The sequence below is a fragment of the Chiloscyllium plagiosum genome, unplaced genomic scaffold, assembly GCF_037043375.1.
Source record: "Chiloscyllium plagiosum isolate Xiang-an unplaced genomic scaffold, Cpla_swu_hap1 HiC_scaffold_43, whole genome shotgun sequence".
Taxonomy (NCBI): Eukaryota; Metazoa; Chordata; class Chondrichthyes; order Orectolobiformes; family Hemiscylliidae; genus Chiloscyllium; species Chiloscyllium plagiosum.
Window position 1 is genome coordinate 26,611,398 of NW_028270181.1, and position 26,559 is coordinate 26,637,956.

The 26,559-nt window shown below is 41.8% G+C and overlaps 1 protein-coding gene across 1 annotated transcript in view; it reads right to left on the minus strand.

Moving 5' to 3' along the window:
• The window catches only part of bmpr1aa (bone morphogenetic protein receptor type 1Aa), a 214,965-nt gene extending 199,477 nt beyond the window's left edge, over positions 1–15,488 (minus strand). Inside the window, exon 1 of the mRNA XM_043678714.2 lies at positions 15,395–15,488. The gene's annotated coding sequence lies outside the window, so the exon portion shown is untranslated. The remainder of the gene's footprint in view (positions 1–15,394) is intronic.
• Positions 15,489–26,559: the final 11,071 nt, after the last annotated feature.

Here is a 26,559-nt window from a genome sequence, read left to right on the forward strand (position 1 = left end):
TCCCCCTGCTAATGAAAACCAACACACCACATGCCTTCTTAACAATCTTATCAACTTGGTTGGCAACTTTGAGGGATCTATGGACATGGACCCCAAGATCCCTCTGTTCCTCCATACTGCCAACAATCCTGCCTTTAACCCTGTAATCTGCATTCAAATTTGAACTTCCAAAATGAACCACTTCACACATTTCCAGATTGAACTCCACCTGCTACTTATCATCCCAGGTCTGCATCCTATCAATGTCCTGTTGTAACCTACAACAGCCATCCACACTATCCAACACTCCATCAACCTTCATGTCATTGTCAAACTTATTAACCCATCCTTCCACTTCATCATTCAAGTCATTTATAAAAATCATAAAGAGCAGAGGTCCCAGAACAGACCCCAGCAGAACACCACTGGTCACGGAGCTCCAGACTGAATACTTTCCAGCTACCACCACCCTCAGGCTTCTATGAGCCAGGCAATTCTGTATCCAAACAGCCAAATTTCTTTATATCCCATGCCTCCTTACTTTCTGAATGAGCTACCACATGGAACCTTATCAAACGCCTTGCTAAAATCCATGTACACCATATCCACTGCTCTATCTTCAATGTATTTTATCACACCCTCAAAGAATTCAATAAGGTTTGTGAGGCATGACCTGCCCCTCACAAGGCCATGCTGACTATCTCAAATCAAACAATGCTTTTCCAAGTAATCATAAATCCTGTGTCTCAGAATCCTCTCCAATAATTTGCCCACCACAGACGCAAGACTGACTGGTCTATAATTCCCAGATTATCCCTATTCTCTTTCTTGAACAAGGGAATAACATTTGCCATCCTCCAATCATCTGGCACGACTCCAGTGGACAGTGAGGATGCAAAGATCATCACCAAAGGCAAAGCAATCTCTTTCCTTGCTTCCTGTAGTAACCTTGGGTATATCCCATCTGACCAAGGGGACTTATCTGTCCTCTTGTTTTTTTCAAAATCCCAGCACATCCTCCTTCTTAACATCAACTTGTTCCAGCATATCAGCCTGTTTCACATTGTCCTCACAAATGTCAAGGTCCCTCTCTGTAGTGAATACTGAAGAGTATTCACTAAAGCACCTCTCCTACCTCCTCCGACTCCAGGCACAAGTTCCCTTCACTAACTCTGATCGACACTACCTTCACTCTGGCCATCCTTTTGCTCCTCACACAAGTGTGGAATACTTTAGTGTTTTCCTTAATCCTATTTGCTAAAGCTTTGTCATGCCCCCTTCTAGCTCTCCTAAGTCCATTCTTCAGTCCTTCCTGGTTACGTTGTAACACTGTACAGCCCTGTCTGATCCTTGCCTCCTCAACCTTAAGTAAGCTTCCTTCTTCCTCTTGACTAGATGCTTCACATCCCTTGTCACCAAAAGTTCCTTCACTCTATCATCCTGTCCTTAACCTCAGTGGGAAAAACCTATCCAGCGCTATCAGTAAGTGTACTTAACAACCTCCACACTTCCCGGAGAACATCTGATCTCAATTTAGGCATCCTGGTTCCTGCCCAATAGCATTGTAATTCCCCCTCCCTCCAATTAAATACTTGCCCATACCATCTGCTGCTATCCCTCTGCATGACATAGTAAAGATCAGGGAATTGTGATCACCATCACCAAAATGCTCTCCACAGAGAGATCTGACACCTGGCCTGGCTCATTGTCAAGCACCAAGTCCAATATGGCCTCCACTCTGGTTGGCCTATCTACATATTGAGTCAGAAAATCTTCTTGGACACACCTGACAAAAACGATTGTCCACCCAAGCTATTTGAACTAAGGAGGTTCCAATCAATATTAGGGACGTTAAAGACATTCATGATAACAACCCTTTTATTTCGGCACCTTTTCAAAATCTGCCTACCAATCTGCTGCTTTGTGTCTCTGTTGCTACTTTTGGGTGGGGTGGGGGGGGGGTGGTGGTGAGGGGTGTCAACAACTCCAAATAAAGTGACTGCTCCTTTCCTGTTTCTGACTTTCACCCATATTTACTCTTTGGACAAACCCTCCTTGACGACCTCTCTTTCTGCAGCTGTGATACCATGGCGGATTAGCAATGCCACTCCCCCTCCTCTTACCTTCCACTCCCATTCTTTTTTAAATATCTAAACCCGAAACATCTAAATTCCTGCCCCTGTGATATCCAAGTTTCCAAAATGGCCACAACATCAAAAATCCAAGTACTGATCCATGCTCTAAGTTCACCATCCTTATTCCTGATACTTCTTCCATTAAAATAGACTCACTTCAATCCATCACACTGATTGCAACTTTGCCTCATCATCTGTCTATCCATCCTCACAGACTCTCTGCACACGGTTTCCGGCTGTTCACGAGCTACTCCATCCTCAGATCCATAGCTCTGGTTCCAGCCCCCTGCCAAAACTAGTTTAAGCCCTCACGAAGAGCTCGAGCAAATGTCCCGCCCACAACATTGGTGCCCCTCCAGTTCAGGTAAAACCCATCCTTCTTGTACAGGTCCCACATTCCCTGGAAGGTATTGCAATGATTCCTTGTCCCTTTTCCTAGCTATGTCATAGGCATCGATATGTACCATGACTTCTGGCTGCGCTCTCTCCCCCTTAAGAATCCTGTAGGCTCAATTAGAGACATCTCTGAACCTGGCATCAATTTAATTCTGAGTAGTCTCTGGGGACATTTTGCACCATCTTGAAGATCGCCTATGATCTCCATCTTTGTTACCATCTCACAATGCTAAAACTCTAGTTCTTACTTTTGTTATTTCTAAATCTGAATATTCCAACACACTTCTGGAAGCCTACCAGATTATACCTTCCATAAATCTGAGGTCGTCCAAAGCTCTGTTGTGTCCCCAACTTCACAACAAGCCTCATTTCCATCCCACTCCTCTGCTTGCTGACCAACACTGGCTCCCAATCAAATTACAGTTTGACTTGCAAATTCCTCTGATCACCTCCAATTTCACAACTGAGATACTGTGTTTCTCTTTCAGGCCTCTTGTTCCCAATTAAAATTCCCAATTACAACTGCACTACTATTGATGGCTGCGCCTTTAATTACTTAAGTCATAGTTACTTAGGTTGCTGGTCAAACAGCAAAGCCCACGTCCCACAAGTGAATAAAAAAAAGCTCCTCCAACCCACTTTCCCCTTAAGATACTCCTTCAAAAACTACCATTTTCACGAAATGTTTGGTCATCTGAGCCAATATCTCCATGTCTGGCACTTGTCACATCCTTTCTACTTTGTGCTAAATAACACATGAATCCGTGCAATTTTGGGTGCATTTGATGAACCCGAAATAAATTTTACATATGTTTGTATGATAAAGTACTCTTGCCGAACTAGAGAAAAAGAAAATATGAATAAATTAATCAGTCCTATCAGATGCCAGGATAGCCATGATACCCTAAATATACAGGCTGTTGGTTTTGATGCGGGTAAAGCGCAGACCTAATGTCTACAGTCCAGCAGGGTGTTTGGCTCAGGAGAAAAGTTCAAATTTTTACTTCAGCAACTTGCATGTTGATGACACTTAATTTGATTTTGTCTTCAACTTTTGCTCTATAGATATCTGATAGCACAGATATCAGACAGCATATCTGATACCTAGATTGCATGCATAAAGGCATTAACATGGGAACTTAAATGCAAGCATGCCTTTCTACTTTTCGCAGAATTGTTGTTAAGAACAGTGTAATATCCATCCTGGAGGTCCATTTCCCAATGATGAGGTGACCAGGAATTGAAGTTAAGTAATCTGAAAGTAAAACTTCGTTTGGTCCGATCTAATCGGCATATAAGCTGAAGATATTAAGTTTTTCCCAGAGAAGGCATACAATCTTTTAGCTGGGGAAACTTAAACTAGCAAAGCAGCGAAACTCCGACAGCTTTATATAACTTTGGAATATCATGTTGATTACATTGCTGCATCTTGAAGGCATTCTATTTTTCATCAAGCCAGGTTAAAAGAGGATTTGTGATGGATCAAAATGAAAATTAACATTAATTTTTAACATTTCTGGAGTGACTCTTTCGGTATGGCTGCAGTTTAGCAGTAAATTATCCAGATTTAAAAACTGAACAATTTTACAAGCAAGACAAATTTCTGTCTTTGTACATTTCTATGTAGGTGGAAACAACCAACATCTATTAAATGATCTTTTAGCCTAGTGGTTCAATGGGAAGGTGGTGGTAAAGCACATTTTTACATAAGTCAACATAATTTTTTACATTTAAAGTTAAATTCCCATACTTCACAAATCTCCATCATAACATGATGCAGATTTGATTACCCTCTCCATTTGGATTTCTTTTATACTCAGTTACTGTGGTGACTGCTGCAGAATTAAAGCCGGGTTCACCCCATGTTAATGCAATTGCTCTTGTGTCACTATCTTGCTCAGTCAAAATATAACCAATTGCAAATGAGAAGATAACATGTCCTCCTTAAAATTACTAAAATATTCAAGAATTCTGTATTTGACATGGAAAAAAAATAAATAATGGCAGAGGGAAAAGGCTATTAAACAGAACCTTCTTAAAAAAATTAAAGGCAAGAACACTAAACACATTTTAAAAACAATATGAGTATTAGATTTAAAACTTACAGACAGTAGGAACAGTTGCATTGCCATACTTGTACAACTTACATTAAGCTTTGAATGTCTGTTGTTCAAAATCAAAATTAACTAATCAAGTCCTCTCATTTTAAAACAACATTATTGTTTACTTTTGATGTATCCCAAAAGGTTTAATACGTGCTAACAGTTTAGGAAAATCTTGTGCCAGCACAATCTGCTTCAATCATTAGTAGCACTTTAAGGTAGATTGCTTGGTGACTCAGACAATAGACAACTTATGCAGACATTGCAGAGAGCCATGTGTGATTTAATAAGTCTCCAATATCGTTGCCTGGCCTCTTTGGAGCTCCCAAAAGACAGGGTTTACATCAACAGATTTCATCATTTTATGTTTCTCTCAATGAAATGCTAAAGATAAACCTACACATATTAAAGTCAATTATTAGATATATTAAATTTCACAGTTGAACCTCTTTGCTGTTTCAGGCAGAAAATCTACGTTTCAGAAGTGACTTTTCAGAAATTTTTCAAAGGGCTTATTTGTTAGCACTGCTGCCTCATAGGTCCAGGGACCCGGGTTCGATTCCAACCTCAGGGGACTGTTTGTGTGGAATTTGCATATTCTTCCTGTGTCTGCATGGCTTTCCTCTGGGTGGTCCAGTTTTCTCCCACAGTCCAAAGATGTGCAGGTTAGGTGAATTGGCCATGCTAAAATGCCCATATGTTCAGGGAGGTGTAGGTTAGGTGCCTTAGTCGGGGCAAGTGTAGAATAATAGGGGAGGGGAATGGGTCTGGGAGGGATACTCTTTGGAGGATCAATGTGGACCAGTTGGGCCAAATGGCCTGTTTCCACTTTGTAAGGATTCTATGATTCTATAATCATTATTTTGAAGCATGATTTGTGATACACATAAATCCTTATGCTTAGAAGCAAAGTGACAACTCCGGGAAATAGAAAAACAGTAGCCATAAAGTATCACTGATACTGTCTATTATAAATTTCTACTACAATGAAGGTTAACGGTGGAGCAAGGCTTCTAAGTCAAGGGCTCATCCTCTCTGTTCATTTATTTTCTATTTTTCCCTCTTTTCTCAGTTTTATTTCTAATTTATTTTACTGACCACTGTTGAAGAGTTCGGCTGAAGCATCAGCATAGGCAGCAGCAAGTAGACTCAGTGTGGACTTGTGGCGGTTGGTGAATAGGTCCAGTGTGGACTTGTGGCAGCGGCGGGAAATGTTTGGGTTCTATACGGATTCTGCATTGACAAGGCAGTCATAGTGCTGACTCATGCCTGCTGCAGCAGAGGCAGATTTGGGATCCAGGCAATGCATGTGTCCAGTATACATTCATGGAGGGGGCGGCGAAGGTAAGTATGTGTAATACCCAGCAGCTTCAACAGTATAGTACCCAGCAGCTTCGGGGGTATCTACATTGGCAAGGTCCAGCAAGACTCAGTGGCAAGGGTATCGGTGGAAGCAAGATGGTGCTGAAAAGCGGAGACTGTGCAGCAGCAGCGGCACGGTAAAAGGAACTTATGGCTGGTCACTAGGCCCGTGGTCCATGGTGGAATATTTAACAAGAAGAACTGTAAAGTTGAATACTTTTTCTTTACTCTTCTGCCTTTATATTCGATGTTTTAGTTTATTTTTCTGTGTTTTAATCTGGCACAGGAGAGTGGCGACACTATACAACACTTGTCACAATATTTTGTAACAAAATATATGTCACAATAAATGAATCAAATCAAACCTCTAACATGCGCTTTTCCTTGGAAGATAATCTGTAGCAATGGGTTAGATGTGGGGAGAACTGAGTTATGCATCAGGGAATCACATATTATTAAAGGTCTGGCATATTAGTCACAAGCACACTTTTTATATCAATATAAATAAGGTAAATGAAATAGAACATTATACGGTCATTAAATCAGAATGGGAGACAGCTCTCCTCAACAACAATAAATTTCTGTTTTGCAGCAACTCTTAAAACAATTATTTCAAAGTCTAGGGACAAACACCAAACTCTAGCAGCTAATCTTACAACAGTTATAGGCAATTTTAAACAAAACTTGTAAAATGAAGATGATCACTAACAGTGTGCTAAGCCCTTTTTAATGATTAAATTGTTCATTATTTTCTTCCATTAACATATGAAGTAATAAAAATCCTACATTCTCTTCAATCCCTGGTTTGGACTCCAAGGTTGCTTGGGGATGGGGTTGGGGGAGGAAAGGAAACGATGAAAGTTATAGAGTCATAGAGATATACAGCATGGAAACAGACCCTTCGGTCCAACCCGTCTGTGCTGAGCCAGCACCTGGCCCATATCCCTCCAAACCGTTTCTTTTCATATACCCATCCAAATGCCTCTTAGGTGTTGCAATTGTACCAGCCTCCATCACTTCTGGACATTATCCGAAAATAAATACTACGAAATACATAGAAGAGGGAAAGTAATAATTTTCTGGTAATTTTATAAAAATGTATTTTGAAACACTCCACATGGTTGAGATCAAAACTTCAGCAATCTAGACAAGAAACGATTTACAAGGATGTTGCCAGGGTTGGAGGATTTGTGCTATAGGGAGAGGCTGAACAGGCTGGGGCTGTTTTCCCATGAGCCTCAGAGGCTGAGGGGTGACCTTATAGAGGTTTACAAAATTATGAGGGGCATGGATAGGGTAAATAGACAAAGTCTTTTCCCTGTGGTCGGGGAGTCCAGAAGTAGAGGGCATAGGTTTAGGGTGAGAGGGGAAAGATACAAAAGAGACCTAAGGGGCAACTTTTTCACGCAGAGGGTGGTGCGTGTATGGAATGAGCTGCCAGAGGAAGTGATGGAGGCTGGTACAATTGCAACACCTAAGAGGCATTTGGATGGGTATATGAAAAGAAACGGTTTGGAGGGATATGGGCCAGGTGCTGGCTCAGCACAGACGGGTTGGACCGAAGGGTCTGTTTCCATGCTGTATATCTCTATGACTCTATAACTTTCATCATCATTAGTTCAGTCAGGATTAATGATCAAATATCAAATGAAACCAACTTTTTTTTGTAACCTACAATGAACAGTTTGTGATTTAATTGTAATGCAAATCTCTGACTTCTGTCATTTTCTGAATTCAACAGAAATACCTTTAATGTGAAATAATAGAGCAAAGTAACCTCAAATTGAAATTCAAATCCCATCACATCTAATTTCATTAAAATGGGCAATTTAGAAGCTAGGACAAATATTAGAGACATTTGCTTAACTGTTCTAAAATCCTAACTGAGCCATCGTAGAATCATAGAGAATCTTGGAATCCCCAGTGTAGAAAGCAGGCCATTTGGCCCATCAATTCCACACCAAAGCTCTGAAGAGCATCGCACCCAGACGCACCACCCTATCCCTATAACCCATATACCATAGCTAATCCACCTAACCTGCACGTCTTTGGACTGTAGGGAGAAACTGGAGCACCCAGAAGAAACCTCAGCAGACAGGGAGAGAATGTGCAAACTCCACAGTCACCTAAGGGTGGAAGCAAACCTGTGTCCCCGATGCTGAGAGACTCCAGTGCAAACCAGTGAGTGACTGTGCCACCCTGGTTCATTCATGTTCCAGAGGAGCAACATGCTAACCCAACATCAAGAACGTTGTAGTTTTACTTATCAATTTGATGACAACCGAGAATTAGGCTGAAGATAGAAAGCTGAGAGGTAGATTGAAAAATGAAATATGTGAGGCAGAGAGAGAATGAATAAATACAGGTAACATAAAAGGAATCTTAAAGTCTTCTCAGGTACATAAATAGTAAAGGGGAATAAATGTGTGGTCCATTAAGAATCCACAGAAAGGATCCACACAAAGGCAGAAGACATGGCTGAGATGATAAATAAGTGCTTTTCATCGGCCATTACTAAGGTGGATGATAGTGAAGTGGTTGTAGTGAATTCACTGGATGGGCTGAAAATTGACATGAAGGCATTCTTAGAGAAGGTGGCAACAATTAAAGTCGAGAAGTCAATATGGCTCTTTTTATATTTATTCACTCATGGCATATGGGCTTTGCTGGCTGGGTCAGCAATCACAACCCATCCCTACACGCTCTCAACAGGCTGGTGGTGACCTGCATTCTTGAAACACTGTGGCACTTTTGCTGTATGCACCACCATGTTGTTATTAGGGAGAGAGTACCAGGATTCTGATCTAGTGACACTGAAGGAACAGCAATTCATTACTAAACCAGAATGGTGAGTGGCTTGGAGGGTAACTTGTATGTGGCAATGTTTCCACATATCTGTTACCCTTGTACCAACTTTGGAAGATGCTGTCTAAGGAGTCTTGGTGAATTTCTATTATGTACCTTGTAGATTAAACTGCTGCTACTGTGCGTTGGTTGTAGAGAGAGTGAATATGTGTAGATATGGTGCAAGTTGGCTTTCTCATTGATGATGTCAAACTTCTTGAGTATTGTTGTAGCTCCACACAACCAAGTAACGAGGAAGCATGCCATCACAAATCCTGACTTGAACCTTGTAAATGACATACAGGCTTTGGGAATTCGAATGTGTGTTACTTGTGGCAGGTTTTCTAGACTTCGACCTGCTTTTGTAGCCACAGTATTCATTTAACTAGTCATGTTCAACTAGCTCGCTTGGCGGATGGCTTGTTTGAAAGAGTGGCACCAACAGCACGGGTTCAGTTTCTAAATTGCCTGAGTTACTCTATCTCAACATTTTTCTTCACTTGAGGTGGTAACCCTCAGGTTAAACCACCACCAGTTATCTCTAAATGATGAGAGATCAGTCCTTTTGTCCTCTGAAGACAAGCAGGGGGCTGGAAGAGCACAGCAAGCCAGGCAGCATTGGAGCATTGGGGGTTGTGGGGAAGGGGGGGTGGGTAGGAAAAAGAGAGGAAAGAGAAGTATGGGTAGGGAGAGGGACGGAGTGGTGAGGTGGTGATAGGTGAATACAGGTGGTAGGTACAACCTGGTAGGTTGATAGAAGAAATGAATCTGGTTGGTATCCAGAAGAAGAGGAGGTCGGCTAGAGGGATGGAAGGCAGATGTGGGGCTGGAGAGGGAGTCGGGGGATAGGTGGAAGGATTATTTGAAATTGGAGATCTCAATGTTGAGTCGTGGAGGGGAGGCTGCCCAGGCTGATGATGAGGTGTTGTTGCTCCAATTTGCAGTCAAATGGAGGAGACTGAGGATGGACATGTTGGAGAGGGAGTGGGAAGGGGAATTAAAATTACAATGACTGGGAGGTCAGGCTTATCCTAATGGGCCTGGCTGAGATACTCTGTGAAATGTGCCTTAGTTTATGCTTGGTCTCATCAACGTAGAGAAGACCACATTAGGAGCACCGGATACAGTAAACTTAAAGTTGGAGGAGAGGCAGTTGAACCTCTTTCTCACCTGGGACCCTGGATGGAGGGGGTGCAGCACGTTGTGTATCTTATAAAGTTGTAGGAGAAGGTACCGAGGGCTCGTGGGGGTAGTGGGGAGGGTGACATGGACCAAGGAGTGGCAAAGGGAATGGTTCTTGGGCAAGGCAGAGAAGGGTGGGGAGGAGAAGATGTTAACGGGTTTTGAGAAGAATTGTAGCTCAGGTTGAGGTTCTGGATGTAAGTTTGCTCGCTGAGCTAAAAGGTTCATTTTCAGACATTTCATCACCATACTAGGTAACATCATCAGTGAGCCTCAGGTGAAGCACTGGTGGTATGGCCTGCTTTTTATTTGTGTTTATGTTTCCTTGAGTCAGTGATGTCATTTCCAATGATAATGTCATTCCCTGTTCTTTTTCTCAGGGGGTGGGACATGGGATCCAAGTCAATGTGTTTGTTGATAGAGTTTCGGTTGGAGTACCTTGCTTCCAGGAATTCTCACACGTGTCCCTGTTTGTCCTAGGATGGATGTGTTGTCTTTCCTCATCTATATGTAAAGATAATAGTGAGAGTGGATCATGTCTTTTTGTGGCTAGTTGATGTTCATGTATCCTGGTGGCTAGTTTTCTGCCTGCTTATCCTGTGCAGTTGGTTTGTTACAATTCTTGCAAGATATTTTGTAAATGACATTAGTTTTGCTTATTATCTGCATAGGGTCTTTCAAGTTCATTAGCTGCTGTTTCAGGGTGTTGGTGGGTTTGTGGGCTACCATGACACCAAGAGGTCTGAGTAATCTGGCAGTCATTTCCAAGATGTCTTTGATGTAAGGGAGAAAGTAAGGGAGACTGGCTAGGGTTTCTGGACGTGTTTTGTCTGCTTGCTTGGATTTGTTGCTGAGAAGTCAGCGGACTGTGTTCATTGGGTACCTGTTCTTTTTGAATACACTATATAGATGGTTTTCCTCTGCTCTTCATAGTTCCCCTGGACTGCAGTGTGTCGTGGCACATTAAAATCATGTTCTACTGGGGGAAGATGTTTTTGGTGGTGGGGTTTAGGTGGAGTTGGGACTGTGATAGCCTGGAGATGGACCTCTATGTCGCAGAGGCTCAATGCTAGTGCTCTGACTCTACGTCCTATCTCCCTCGCGATCACAACCCCACCACAACCCATTAGGTCACTGTCACCCAGAAAAGGCACAATGGACCAAATGGACTTGTCCTGTTATGTAATTAGATTTGATTCAACAGTTAGGGATCAAATAGTCATTTGGTAGTACAAAATCGGAGTATGCTGAAAAATGATACAATGTCAAGCTTTTAATCTTGCACTTGAGGAAAATTTGTAAGAGTATGAATTCAAAGGGAAAACCAACACTTACTGTATGAGAAGAGTGTGCTGATTGACTGGCAAGTGGATAGATTGGCCAAGGGCTTTTTCAAAAATGATAAGTGAATATACAAATCTTATGACAGTTGGATATCAGAAAGGTAGAAAACAAATACAGCAATTTCAGAGGCATGGAAGTACATTTGTTCATAAGTCAATACTGCTGAGAAATGTACTTGTTAAAAGTTGGGAAACAGAAAACTGAGATGTCACTGTCACCAGTAGTGGAACAGCTTACTTTTGTATGACAGCAAATCTGTGGAAAAACGTTAGTTTAAAAAACAACACAGGAAGTAAAGATTTGCAGATGAGAGATTGAAAGTGGTTATTGGGAAGTGATCTTCTCAGTCCCAAATTTTTAAGCCCAACCATCTTCAAATGCTTAATTAATCAACTCAAATATAAAAAGGTCAGAAATGGCAACATTTCCTGATATTTGCACAATCAATAGCATTCACAATGTAGAGTCATAGAGATGTACAGCTTGGAACAGACCCTTCGGTCCAACTCATCCATGCCAACCAGATATCCCAACCCAATCTCGTCCCACCTGCCAGCACCCGGCCCATATCCCTCCAAACCCTTCCTATTCATATACCCATCCAAATGCCTCTTAAATGTTGAAATTGTATCAGTCTCCACCACATCCTCTGGCAGATCATTCCAATCACGTATCACCCTCTGCGTGAAAAAGGTGCCCCTTAGGTCTCTTTTATATCTTTCCCCTCTCACCCTAAACCTATGCCCTCTAGTTCTGGACTCCCCGACCCCAGGGAAAAGACTTTGCCTATTTACCTGATCCATGCCCCTCATAATTTTGTAAACCTCTATAAGGTCACCCCTCAGCCTCCGAGGCTCAAGGGAAAACAGCCCAGCCTGTTCAGCCTCTCCCTGTAGCTCAGATCCTCCAACCCTGGCAACATCCTTGTAAATCTTTTCTGAACCCTTTCAAGTTTCACAAAATCTTTCTGATAGGAAGGAGACCAGAATCGCATGCAATATTCCAACAGTGGCCTAACCAATGTCCTGTACAGCCGCAACATGACCTCCCAACTTAGATAGTGAAGATTTCGAGGTGCCAGGGTTGGACTTGGGTGGACAAAGTTTAAAAATCACACAACACCAGGTTATAGTCCAACAGGTTTATTGGAAGCACTAGCTTTTGGAGTGCTATTTCTTCGTCAGGTGATTGTGGAGCAGAATCATAAGACACAGAATTTAGAGCAACAGGCTTACAGTGTCATGGAAAGTAACTTTGACAGTACGTTTTGAACCTGCAACTGCTAGCAAGTACAAGGGCAAGAACAGCTGGCACTTAATTACTATACCATTCATGACACTGCAATCCTGTTGCTATAAATTCTCTGTCTTATGGTTCTGCTCCACAACCACCTGGTGAAGCAGTGCTTTGAAAGCTAGTGCTTCTAAATAAACCTGTTGGACTATAACTTGGTGTTGAGATTTTTAACTTTGACAGTGAAGCAGTCCAGCAAGACATGAGGAAAATTCAGTCTTGGGCTGGTAAGTGACAAATCATATTTACGTCGCATAAATGCCAGGCACTGACCACTTGCAACATGAGAGAATCTAAACATCTGCCCTTGATGTTCAAAAGCATTACAATTCACTATGGCAATTAGACTAGTCTCAGAATTCTGTGCTGATTCCTCAAAGCTTGTTCACTATTTACAAAGTGCAAGTAAACAGTATGATGGTATATTCTTTACTAGATGTATTCAGCTCACCTAGCAACATCTGGTGCTCGACACCAAATTAAAGGCAGTCAACTGAATCAATACCGCTTCCACCACTAATGTTCATTCCCTCCAACATGGTACACAAGTAGCAGCAGCATGAATCCATCTGCTAAAGATGCACTGTTGTAACTTGCAAAAACGCCTTTCACAGTACTTTCTGAATGTGCAACTGCTACCAAATACAAGGGCAAGGACAGCTGGCGCATGATAACTAATATCATCCTCCAGTTGCCCACTCCCACCTCCCCCAATCTAAATAACCAAATACCATATCACTGTTTCTTCACTTTTTGCTGGGTCAAAAACCTGGAATTCTCTTCCAAACAGCACTGTTTGTGCACCTGCAACAATGGAATGCATTGGTTCAAGTTGGCAGTTCAGCACTACATTCCCAAAGGCAATCAGTGATGGGGCACTAAAATGTTCCTCATGAGTGACTTCCATATCTCACGAATTAATAGAGAGAGAAAGTAAAATTACACAAGGTTATTTGCAAAAATACCCAATATATATAGTGCCATTTCATTACTACTATTCTATGAAGCATTGGGATTGACAGTCTCCACAATAACATAGCTACTGTTATGCTCACATACAGTGTTGAGTCTTTTGAACTCAGCTTTCCTGCTTGAAGTATGGAAAAAGTAACTTCTCATGCTCTCTTTTGATACTATAGAACTTGGATTTCCAATGCCGACTCTAACTACAGGTGAGATATAATTGCAACATGAAGACAGCATTCCAGAATTGCAGGCCTCATCACAATCAACAAAACCGAGGAGACCATGACTCACAGCAACTAGAGCAGCTCAGGCAAAAAACTACTCATTTCAACTGCAAATAAAACAGCCAGGCTCAAAATGAAAAACCAGTTACTGGTAACTTCCCGCTGCCTTTTGAATTAAAACATATTTTAACCAGCACACTCCTGGATTATAATTTCTTCAAGTTGATTAGTTTGCAGTAAAACTGATTTCCTGTAGTGTGATGTTGCAAAGGAGCATAACTGCCACATTATAGCAGAACTTATTAAAACTTCATTCACGGGATATCACGGGTGTCACTGGTCAGGCCAGCATTTATTACCCAGAAGGCAGCTAAAAGTCAACCACATGCTGTGGGTTAGGAGTCACTTCTAGGCCAGACCAGGTGAGGACAGTGGTTTCCATCCTTAAATGACATTAGTGAACCAGATGGGTTTTTTTCCTAACAATCGAACAATAGAATAATCAAAGGCAGAGTCAAAAAGTGTGATGCTGGAAAAGTATAGCAGGTCAGGCAGCATCCGAGGAGCTGGAGAATCGACGTTTCGGGCATAAGCCCTTCATCAGGGATTCTGACATTCCTGAAACGCCAATTCTCCTGCTCCTCAGATGTGCCTGACCTGCTGCGCTTTTCGAGTGCCACACTCTTGAGTCTGATCCCCAACATCTGCAGTCCTCACTTACTCCAAGAATCAAAGGCAACCTATTGAAACATATAACATTTCTAAGGGGCTTGACAGGATAGATACTCAGAGGTTGCTATACCTTGTGGGAGAATCTAGAACCAGAGGGGCATAATCTCAGAATAAAGGGCATCTAATTAAGACAGAAATGAGGAGGAATTTCTTCTCTCGTAAGCTAATAAATCTGTGGCGTTCTTTGCCATCAGGTGCTGTAGAGGTTTGGTTGTTAAATACATCCAAGGCTGAGATCAACAGATTTTTTTAATCAGTAAGGGAATCAAGGGTTATGCGGAAAAGGCAGGAAAATAGAATTGAGGATCATCAGATCATCCATGTTATCACTGTGTGGCAGAACAGACTAAATGGGCCAAATTGCCTACTTCACAGGTCATGAACGTTAGCATGAACAATAGAAAAACTTTTTTTTTTAAAAAAACAGACGCAAAATATCCTCGCCATATGTTAAAATACACATACAGTGACAAGTTACTAAGTTAAATAGAAACTTGCCTTTTATTTCAAGGATAATGAACTATGATATTTTGGAAGTATTGCTAAAATCATACAGGATATTGCTGCCACTCAAATCAAAACTGTGTATAGTTTTAGTCTCCTCTAAGAAGTGGGAGGTTTTGCCTTCAAAGGGCATAGGTTTAAGGTGAGGGGGAAAGATTTGAAAAGAACCCAAGGGGCAACTTTTTCCACAGAGGGTGGTGTGTGTATGAAATGAGTTGCCAGAAGTGGTAGATTTGGTGTTATTACAATATTTAGGACAGGTACGAATAGGAAAAGTTTAGAGGGATATGAACCAAATGCAAGCAAATGGGACTAGTACAGTTTAGGATACCTGGTCTTCATGGATGGGTTGGATTGAAGGGTCTGTTTCCATGCTGTATGATGCTCTCTAAGCAGTTCAGAGAAGATCGATTCCTAGAATAAAAGAATATGATGAGAAGTTGAGTAGGTTATGAATATAATCACTGCATTTAATCTTAATAAGTCAAAGTATCTCATATGTCAGGAAGGATATACTGGCCTTGGAGCAGGTTCAGAGGATGTTCATGAGAATGGTCCCAGGAATGAAAAGCTTAACATATGTGGAACTTTTGAGCACTCGATTGAGTTTAGAAGGATGGGGTGTGGGTGGGGGGGGGGGGGAAGGGAGTTTCCATTGATAAGAGAGAGGAGGGCCCGAGGGCACAGCCTTAGTGTAAAGGGAAGACCTTTTAGAATGGAGATAAGGAGAAACTTCTTCAGCCAGAGATTGGTGAATCTATGGAATTCACTGCCACAGGAGTCCAAGTAATTGAGTACACTTACAACGGAGATAGATAGGTTCTTGACTGTCAAGGAGAATGAGGGTTATGGGGAGAAAGCAGCAGAATGGAGTTGAGAAACCTATCAGCCATGATTGAATGGCTGAGCAGACTCGATGGGCTAATTTCTGCTCCTGTCTTATGGTATTTGAGGGGATTTAACAGGGTAGATGATGAAAGGATGTTTCCTCTTGTTGGGAATCTACAGCTCTGGAACATTGTTAAATGGGAGACCACTTTATTTTGAAACTTAGAAGTGAAGAGGAATTTCTTCTCAGTTTTTTTAAACTCTACAACTCAGACAACATTCAAGACTGGGTCATTGATTATGGTCAAAGTCTAAGTTCGATAGATTTTTGATCTATAATGGAGAAGAGTACGGGGGAGAAAAGGGGAGAAACAGGCAAAAAAGTCAAACTGAAGCCACAATCAGATAGCCATGATCTTACTGATTGCGGGAGTGAGACCAACACAGCATCTTATTGTTGCTTCTATTTCTCAGAATATCCTTTGACATCCTCTAAAAACAAAAATAGATACTGTTGGAGCATATTTCTGACTATCCTTATTTGAGAAAGCTGTTCACTTATATAGTGAACAACACTCATGCACACTTTCTCCTTTGCTTTGATGTAGGCTATTGACACTGAAAAGCATACTAACTTAATATACTACACATACACACTTACATCCTTATGGTAGGAAATAATTACAAAACTCCAAACATGATTGCATCACTGCAGCCAAATCTTTAATTACTGCTTAAAAATTTGTAAGAGCAGTTCTGGATATAAGTTTGCTCACTGAGGTAGAAAGTTCATTTTCAGACGTTTCGTCACCATATTAGGTAACATTATCAGTGAGCTTCTGGTGAAACACTGGTGGTATGGTCTGCTTTTTATTTATGTGCTTAGGTTTCCTTGGGTTGGTGATGTCAGTTCCAATGATAATGTCACATCCTGTTCTTTTTCTCAAGGGGTGGGACATGGGATCCAAGTCAATGTGTTTGTTGATAGAGTTTCAGAGTGCCTTGTTTCTAGGAATTCTCACATGTATTCCAGTTTGGCTTGTCCCAGAATGGATGTGTTGTCCCAGTCAAAGTGGTGTCCTTCCTCATTTGTCTGTAAAGATACTAACGAAAGTGGGTCTTTTTGTGGCTAGTTTATGTTCATGTATCCTGGTGGCTAGTATTCTGCCTGTTTGTCCAATTTAGTGTTTGTTACAGTTCTTGCAAGGTATTTTGTAAATGACATTAGTTTTGCCTATTGTCTGCACTGGGTCTTACAAGTCCATTAGCTGCTGTTTCAGGGTGTTGGTGGGTTTGTGGGCTACCATGACGCCAAGAGGTCCGAGTAGTCTGGCAGTCATTTTTGAGATGTCTTTAATGTAGGGGAGACTGACTAGGGTTTCTGGACGTGTTTTGTCTGCTTGTTTGGGTTTTCTTCTGAGAAGTCAGTGTACTGTGTTCAGTGGGTTCACTGTGCTCAAGGAACTTTCCAGCTCAGTGAGCAAACTTACATTCAGAACCTCAACCTGAGCTACAAATCTTCTCAAAACTTGCTGTAGGAGCAATCTTTCAATACTGGAATCAGAGGATATTTAAGTATACATTCAAGGTTTTGCCCCAACGTTTTCCTTCTTCTCTTTCGTCCATCAAGTAACTTTCTATCTGTGGCACTAGATATCCATCAGGTCTCAGGGAAATGCAGACCTTAATCTTGGACGCTGATAACAGAGAATCAACTATTCTTCCAGTTCTCTTTCAATACTAAGACTTAACTAGCAGATGGTGAAATCTGAATTCAATAAAATATGAATTTAAAAGCTAGTCTAATGGGAACCACGTAACCAGAGTCAATCGTAAAAATTCATCTAATTTACATATGTCCTTTGGGAATTTTATCTATCATCTTATTCGTTCTGGCCTCAATGTGACTTCAGAGTCTCAACAATATGGCTGACCTTTGACTGCCCTCTGAAATGTCCTGGAAAGACAGGTAGACTCGATCAAAGTGAGGCCTGTAGATGCTGGAGATCAGAGTGGTGTTGAAAAAGGACAGCAGGTCAAGGAGCATTCGAGGAGCAGGAAAATCGACATTTCGGGCAAAAGCCCTTCATCAGGAATGAGGCAGGGAGTCTCTGGGGTGGGGAGATAAATGGGAGGAGGGTGGGGAGAAGGTAGCTAAGAGTGCAATAGGTGGATGGAGGTGGGGATGAAGGTGATAGGTCAGAGAGGAAGGTGGAGTGGCGAGGTGGGAAGGACGATTGGCAGGTAGGACAGGTCATCAGGATGGTGCTGAGCTGACAGGGTGGAACTGTGGTAAGGTGGGGGGAGGGGGAATGAGGAAACTGATGAAATCCACATTGATGCCCTGGGGTTGAAGTGTTTTGAGACAGAAGCTGAGGCGTTCTTCCTCTATGCGTCAGGTGGTAAGGGAGTGGCGGTGGAGGCGGCCGAGGACCTGCATGTCCTCAGCAGAGTGGAAGGGGGAGTTGAAATGTTTGGCCACGGGATTGATTGGTGCAGGACTCCCAGAAATGTTCCCTAGAGCGCTCTGCGAGAAGGCGTCCAGTCTCCCAATGTAAAGGAGACCGCATCGGGAGCAACGGATACAATGGGTGGATGTGCAAGTGAAACTTTGATGGATGTGAAAGGCTCCTTTGGGATCTTGGATGGAGGTGAGGGGGGAGGTGTGGGTGCAGGTTTTGCAATTTCTTGCCAGCAGCACTATATCCCATACAAGAATAAACAAATCAAAGTAAACAAATTGCTAGTTAGGAGACCGTCATATATTTTTCAGAAAAAAAGTGTCTGCAACTACAAAAATCAATTGTTTTAGCACGTCACGTTTTTGTATACAAGTAGTATTTATGCCCAGTTTAGTGGTCAAAGTAAAGGGCTCATCTTAGATTAACATATGGTTCAATATTTTAGCTGGATTTGCTGCTCAAAGTATTGAATGACTGAAATAATCTTTAACAGCTTCATACAGGAAAGAAAGGGAGAGGCACTGATGAGCGTTTATGAAACTGATTATCCAGGTCATTCAATTGCTTGCAATGTTAATTTTTCTTGAATAAACCACAGCTACATTCTGGGCAATTATGGTCTTCTCCAACTGCACTTCAAGACAGTCTTCGTTGTCACCTTAAAAGCAGAAATACCAACTGCTCTTTTTCTTCTCTTGCTAACTCGACTAATTGAAGACTAACTTGACCAACCACCTGCTCACTCATCCAATCATATTACAGAATTGGTGGTGCTGGATGTCTGAAAACAGGCATAAAAGGTGGATAAAAATCTCCAGGATCTGATAGCCTAGGAAGCTAGAGAAGTGATTGCTGGTCCCTTGCTAAGATATTTGAATCATTGATAGTCACAGGTGAGGTGCTGGAAGACTGGAACTTCGCAGACGTGCTGCCAGTACTTAAAAAAGAGGAGGTAAGGAACAGCCAGGCAACTATAGACCAGTGTGCCTGACATTGGCGGTGGGTAAGTAGTTGGAGGGAAACCTGAGGGACAGGATTTACATCTATTTGGATTGGCAAGGACTCATTAGAGACAGTCAACAAAGTTTTGCGCATGGGAATTCACTAACTTGAGTTTTCTGATGAAGTATCAAAGTAATCAAGAGGATTAATGATGGTAGAGCGCTGGACACGATCTATATGGACTTCAGGAAGGCGTTTAACAAGGTTCCTCTTGGTAGACTGGTTAGCAAGGTTAGATCACATGGAATAAAGGAAGAACTAGCCATTTGGATACAGAATTGGCTCTAAAGTATAAAACAGTTATGTTGGTGGTTGCTGGAGGCCTGTGACCAGTGGTGTGCCACAAGGATGGGTGCTGGGTCCACTGTTTTTCGTCATTTCTATAAATGATTTGGATGTGAACATAGGAGGTATAGTTAGTAAGTTTGCGGATGACACCAAAATTGGAGGTGTAGCGGACAGCGAACAAAGTTACCTCAGAGTAAAATAGAATCTTGATCAGATGGGCCAATAAGTGGCAGATGGAGTTTAATTTAGATAAGTGCGAAGCGCTGCATTTTGGAAAGGTAGATCAGGGCAGGTCTTACATACTTAATGGTAAGTTTCTGGGAGTGTTGTTAAACAAAGAGACCTTGAAGTGCGGGTTCATAGCTCCTTGAAAATATAGTCGCAGATAGATAGGATAGTGAAGGCGTTTAGTATATCTTCCTTTATTGAGCATAGGAGTTGGGAAGTCATATTGCATCTGTACAAGCTGAGGCAGTGTTTGGAATATTGTGTGCAATTCTGGTCTCCTTTCAATAGGTAAGATATTGTGAAATTTGAAAAGGTTGAGAAGAGATTTATAAGGATGTTGCGAGGGTTGGAGGGTTTGAGCTATCGGGGGAAGTTGAATAGATTGAGGCTGCTTTCCCTTGAGCTTTGGAGACTGAGGGGTGATGTCATAGAGGTTTATAAAATCATGAGGGGCATGGATAGGGTAAATAGACAAAGTCTTTTCCCTGGGTTGGGCGAGTCCAGAACAAGAGGGCTAGGAGAAAGATTTAAAATGAGCCTAAGGGGCAACTATTCATGCAGATGGTGGCGCATGTTTGAATGAGCTGCCAGAGGAAGTGGAGGAGGCTGGTACAATTACAACATTTAAAAGGCATCAGGATGGGTATATGAATCGGAAGGGTTTAGAGGGATATGGGCCAAGTGCTGGACTAGATTAATTTAGGATGTCTGGTCAGCATGGTCGAGTTGGACTGAAGGGTCTGTTTCCATGCTGTGTATCTCTATACACTCAAATACTCCTGCTTGAACTGCTGGGAAATTGTCCTCTGCTCTTCAGTTCACATCGGGAAGTCTTCAAATGGCAAGGATCCTGTTTGTGACTGAATAATGTGATTGTGACAACTGCATTCCCATCTTGTCTTTTTTTTGCTGAAACCAGACCAGAGATACAAATACACTTCTCTCAAACTTTGCAAAATATCTTTGTCGGCACTTCTGGTGTTCTCCTTGGCCATTTTCTCAAGTTGAACCAGATTGCTTGCATATTCAGGAACTCATTCAATAGCTGAATGAAGGATTTTTGACACTCTGACATGACTACTATTTAGACGCTACTTCTTCACCATTGTCTCTCTACTCGATCTGAATGGTGAATTGGGATCTCAATACAACTCAGACAATGGTGGTTTTTTTCACTGGTTGTTGGGTTGCCTAGTCCACACATTACTGATCTACAATTTCACTCTACCCATATCCATCCTACCATTTTCATGGATATGCACAAAAATTCCAAAAGAACACCCGGAAGAATTTTCTAACTGTTTCACCCCACAGTTCATCTGATAGGCATAAATCAAAATTCGTAAGCATTTCACCCAGTGATGTGCTCATGCTTTGAACACTGCCGGCTGAATTAATAAAAACTGGTGATTTTGCCAAGGTCTTTCAGGAGCCTCCGAACGATCCTGGTGTTTGGCCACATTATTAGACATTTTGAATTATTAAAACAGCCAAATCAATTAGTTATTCTGAAATCTTTGCTCAGCTCAGGGTTTGATTTGGCCTTCATAAGTGCATGTACACACAAGTTAAATGTGCATATCGTTGCAGGTTTCTTAAGATTAAGCCAATGGTCAGTCCCTACATCATGACATATTTGGTCTTGGGCAGCTTCTTCAGAGTGAATTCCACCTTCCATTCTCACAACAGTTTATTCACCAACACCAAATTCCCTTGTTATGGCAGAAGTATTTAATGAGTTAAAAAAACATTACAGCCAGTAACTTGAAACCAACTTTTCATTTTAATTGAAGGACCCATTTCCAATTGTTTTGTAAAGCATGCCCTGTGTGTGAGTTTCCCTTATGATAATTAACAACTTTGACAGGGTAAAGAAAGATATTCTATTTCCACTATTTAGTATGTCAGTAACTCAGTCATAAAGTCATAGAGATGTACAGCATGGAAACAGACCCTTCGGTCCAACCCGTCCATGCCGACCAGATATCCCAACCCAATCTCGTCCCACCTGCTAGCACCCAGCCCATATCCCTCCAAACCCTTCCTATTCATATACCCACCCAAATGCCTCTTAAATGTTGCAATTGTACTAGCCTCCACCACTTCCTCTGGCAGCTCATTCCATACACATACCAACCTGTGTGTGAAAAAGTTTCCCCTTAGGTCTCCTTTATATCTTTCCCCTCTCACCCTAAACCTATGTCCTCTATTTCTGGACTCCCCAACCCCAGGGAAGAGACTTTGCCTATTTACTCTATCCATGTCCCTCAATTCTGTGAACCTTTATAAGGTCACCCCTTAGCCTCCGATGCTCCGAAGAAAACAGCCCCCACCTGTTCAGCCTCTCCTTATACCTCAAACCCTCCAACCCTGGCAACATCCTTGTAAATCTTTTCTGAACACTTTCAGGTTTCACATCTTTCTGATAGGAAAGAGACCAGAATTGCATGGAATATTCCAACAGTGGCCTAACCAAAGTCCTGTACAGCCGCAAGATGACCTCCCAATTCCTGTACTCAATACTCTGATCAATAAAGGAAAGCATACCAAATGCCTTCTTCACTATCCTATCTACCTGCGACTTCACTTTCAAGGAGCTATGAACCTGCACTCCAAGGTCTCTTTGTTCAGCAACACTAGTGTATAAGTCCTGCTAAGATGTGCTTTCCAAAAATGCAGCACCTTGCATTTATCTGAATTAAACTCCATCTGCCACTTCTCTGCCCATTGGCTCATCTGGTCAAGATCCTGTTGTAATCTGAGGTAACCTTCTTCGCTGTCTACCCTACACCTACAATTTTGGTGTCATCTGCAAACTTACTAACCATACCTCTTATACTTGCATCCAAATCATTTATATAAATGACAAAAAGTAGAGGACCCAGCACCAATCCTTGTGGCACTCCACTGGTCACAGGCCTTCAGTCTGAAAAACAACTCTCCACCACCACCTTTGAGCCAGTTCTGTATCCATATGGCTAGTTCTCCCTGTATTGCGTGAGATCTAACCTTGCTAACCAGTCTCCCATGGGGAACCTTGTCGAACGCCTTACTGAAGTCCATATAGATCATATCTACCGCTCTGCCTTCATCAATCCTCTTTTGTTACTTCTTCAAAAAACTGAATCAAGTTTGTGAGACATGATTTCCCATGCACAAAGCCATGTTGACTATCCCTAATCAGTCCTTGCCTTTCCAAATATATGTACATCCTGTCCCTCAGGATTCCCTCCAACAACTTGCCCACCACTGACATCAGGCTCACCAGGCTATAGTTCCCTGGCTTGTCCTTACTACCTTTCTTAAACCGTGGCACCACGTTAGCCAACCGGCACCTCATCTGTGACTTTTGATGATTCAAGTACCTCAGTAAGAGGCCCAGCAATCACTTCTATAGCTTCCCACAGAGTTCTAGGGTACACCTGATCAAGTTCTGAGGATTTATCCACCTTTATGTATTTCAAGACATCCAGCACTTCCTCATCTGTAATATGGACATTTTTCAAGATGTCACCATCTATTTCCCTACAGTCTATATCTTCCATATCCTTTTCCACAGTAAATACTGATGCAAAATATTCGTTTGGTATCTCCCCATTTTCTGCGGCTCCACACAAAGGCCACCTTGCTGATCTTTGAAGGGCCCTATTCTCTCCCTAGTTACCCTTTTGTTCTTAGTGTATTCGTAAAAACTCTTTGGATTCTCCTTAATTCTATTTGCCAAAGCTATCTCATGTCCCCTTTTTGCCCTCCTGATTTCCCTCTTATGTGTACTCCTACTGCCTTTATACTCTTATAAGGACTTGTCAGAGTAGCTGTTACCTCTCCGCTGAAATTCTGCTCAAAGCTAGCATAGAAGGCGTTGAGACGATCTGGGAGGAATGTGTCATCGTCTGCTATCTTGCACTGTCTCTTTTTAGAACCTACGATGTCATTCAATTGTGCAATTCAGTTATCATAGAGTCAGAGATGTACAACACGGAAACAGACCCTTTGGGTCCAACTCAACCATGCCGACCAGATATCCCAACTCACGGTCACAGCGAGACAGCTCGGAGTGAGATGACTGTTTCCTCTAACAGTCCAAAGATGTGTAGATTAGGTGGATTTGCCATACTACTAAATTGCCCATTGTATTCTGGGATGTTCAGGCTCGGTGGATTTGCTTTGGGAAGTGTAGGGTTACAGGGATATGATAGGGATGTGGGTGTGTGGGGGAGAGTTGGTGTAGACTCAATGGGCTGAATAGCCTGTTTCCACAATGTAGTGATTCTATGATAATCTTATATAGTATCCTCACCATACCCTTTGGTCTATATCTAACTTCCTGAATCTTAACCAAACTTTAAGTCAAATTTATTTTGCAACTGTTGATCAGTGGAGGTGGTGTTGGATGTATTGGAATGTATGAAGGTGGATAAATCTTCTGGTCCTGACCAGATATATCCAAGAACTTTGCAAGAGACTAGAGAAGAATTTGCGGGGGCCCTGGCTGATGATTTTGCATTGGTGTTAGCCATAGGTGAGGTCCCAGAAGACCGGAGGGTAGCAAATTTTGTGCCATTATTCAAAATGGGCTGTAAAGAAAAACTGTAGACTAATAAGCCTAACATCTATGGTAGTTAAGTTACTTGAGAAGACTTTGAGAAATAAGATATACATGCATTTTGAATTACAGGGTTTGATTGGCAGCATGGCTATTTGTGTGGGAAATCATGCGTCACAAGTTGGTTAGAGTTCCTTGATTAAGTGAACAGGAAGGTTGATGACAGCAGGGCAGTAGACATAGTCTATATGAATTTCAGTGAGGCCTCTGATAAGGTTCCACGTGGTAGGCTACTGTGGAAGGTTAGATTGCATGGAATCCATGGGGAACTGACAAACTGGATACATGATTGACTTGATGCTAGGAAGCAGACGGTCATAGTGGAAAGATGCTTGTCGGACTGGAAGCCTGTGACTAGTGGTGTAGCTCCGGGTCAGTGCTGGGCCCATTACTGTTTGTTATCTATATCAATGATGTGGACGAGAATGTGGTGTTGTGGACAGTGAGGAAGTTTATCAGAAAGCACAGCAGGACATTGATCAGCTGGAAATGGGCTGAGAAATGGCAGATGGAGTTTAATATAGGTAATATAGGCAGATGGAGTTTAATACTGGCACACTGGCCTTCATCAGTCAGGGCATTACAAATAGAAGTTGGGAAATTATGTTGCAGTTGTACAGGACATTGGTGTGGCTTGTGTTCATTTCTGGTCTCCTCCTCCCTCTACAAGGCACCTTCCTCATTCCTGAAGAAGGTCTTGTGCCCGAAACGTCGATTCTCCTGCTCCTTGGATGCTGCCTGACCTGCTGCACTTTTCCAGCAACACATTTTCAGTTCATTTCTGGTCACCTTGTTATAGGAAGGATGTTATTAAACTGGAAAGAGTGCAGAAGAAATTTACAAGGATATTGACAGGACTCTAGGGTCTGAGTTATAGGAAGAGGTTGGACAAGCTAGGATTTCTTTTTCTTTCAAGCAGAGAAGACCGAGGGGGAATCTTATAGAAGTGTATAAGATCATGAGAGGCATGGATAGGGTGAATGCACCCAGTCTTTTTGCCAGGGTTGGGGAATCAAGGATTAGAAGGCATCAGTCTAAGGTTAGAGGGGAAAGAATAAAAGGGAAGCTGAGAGGTAACTTTTTATTTTAGCACAGAAGTATATGTAATAGGCTGCCAGCAGAAGTGGTTGAGGAGTGTACATTAACAACTTTAAAAGGCATTTGGACAGATACATGGATAGGAAAGGGTTAGAAGGATATGGGCCAAGTGCAAGGAAATGGGGTTAGAGTGGTCAGCATGGACCAGTTTGGGCCAAAGGGCCTGTCTTGGTACTGTAAGATTCTATGACTCTTGGAAGGACCACAGAAGCATTAGCTGAAATTTAGGTGATTCACCTGATATAGTTAAGATGGCTACCCTTGCTGTGAACGATTTCTTACATTCTTACATTTCCCTCATTCAAACTTAATGACCTTGCTTGAGATTAAATTGCCTCACTTTCAAATAATATAAAATTCTATTACAATTAGTCACTGATCCTTAAAAGATTCTTCTATAACAAGATTATTAATTTGCCCTTTCTCATTACACTATTTTTAATAGTGAAAGCTTCCTCTGGTCATCTGAATGAAAGATGCACATACCTTTCACAGACACTGAAAGCTTTTAAAATAGTGTCACTAATTTTGATCAAAGTGAAGGTAATTTGATAATTTATTAGAAATACATGGTAAAACGCAACATGAGAAACATCCATGTACAGAATGTGAAAATGTTAATTTCAAGCATCAAGGGTATAAGCACGGGTTTGTACAGAAATCGTTATTTTTACAGAAAATATTTAGTGATTTTAGTGACTTAACAATTCTTATCTGAACATGTTTAAGAGTAATTAGAAAATATATTAGCCTTAAACTAGGACCAAATGTTAGTTTGCTTCAATATGCTCATGGAGTTGTCCTTTTTCTTTCCAGTTTTGGAACTTTTTTGTCAAAACTGCAAATTATATTTAGTGACTTTTAGACCTATTAAAACTACAAATGGAACACTGAAGGATACTTAAAATGGAATTGACAACTTTTAAAAATACGCAGGAAATTTCTATGCCTTTGAATGAACATGGTGAGGCATTTTACAGGACA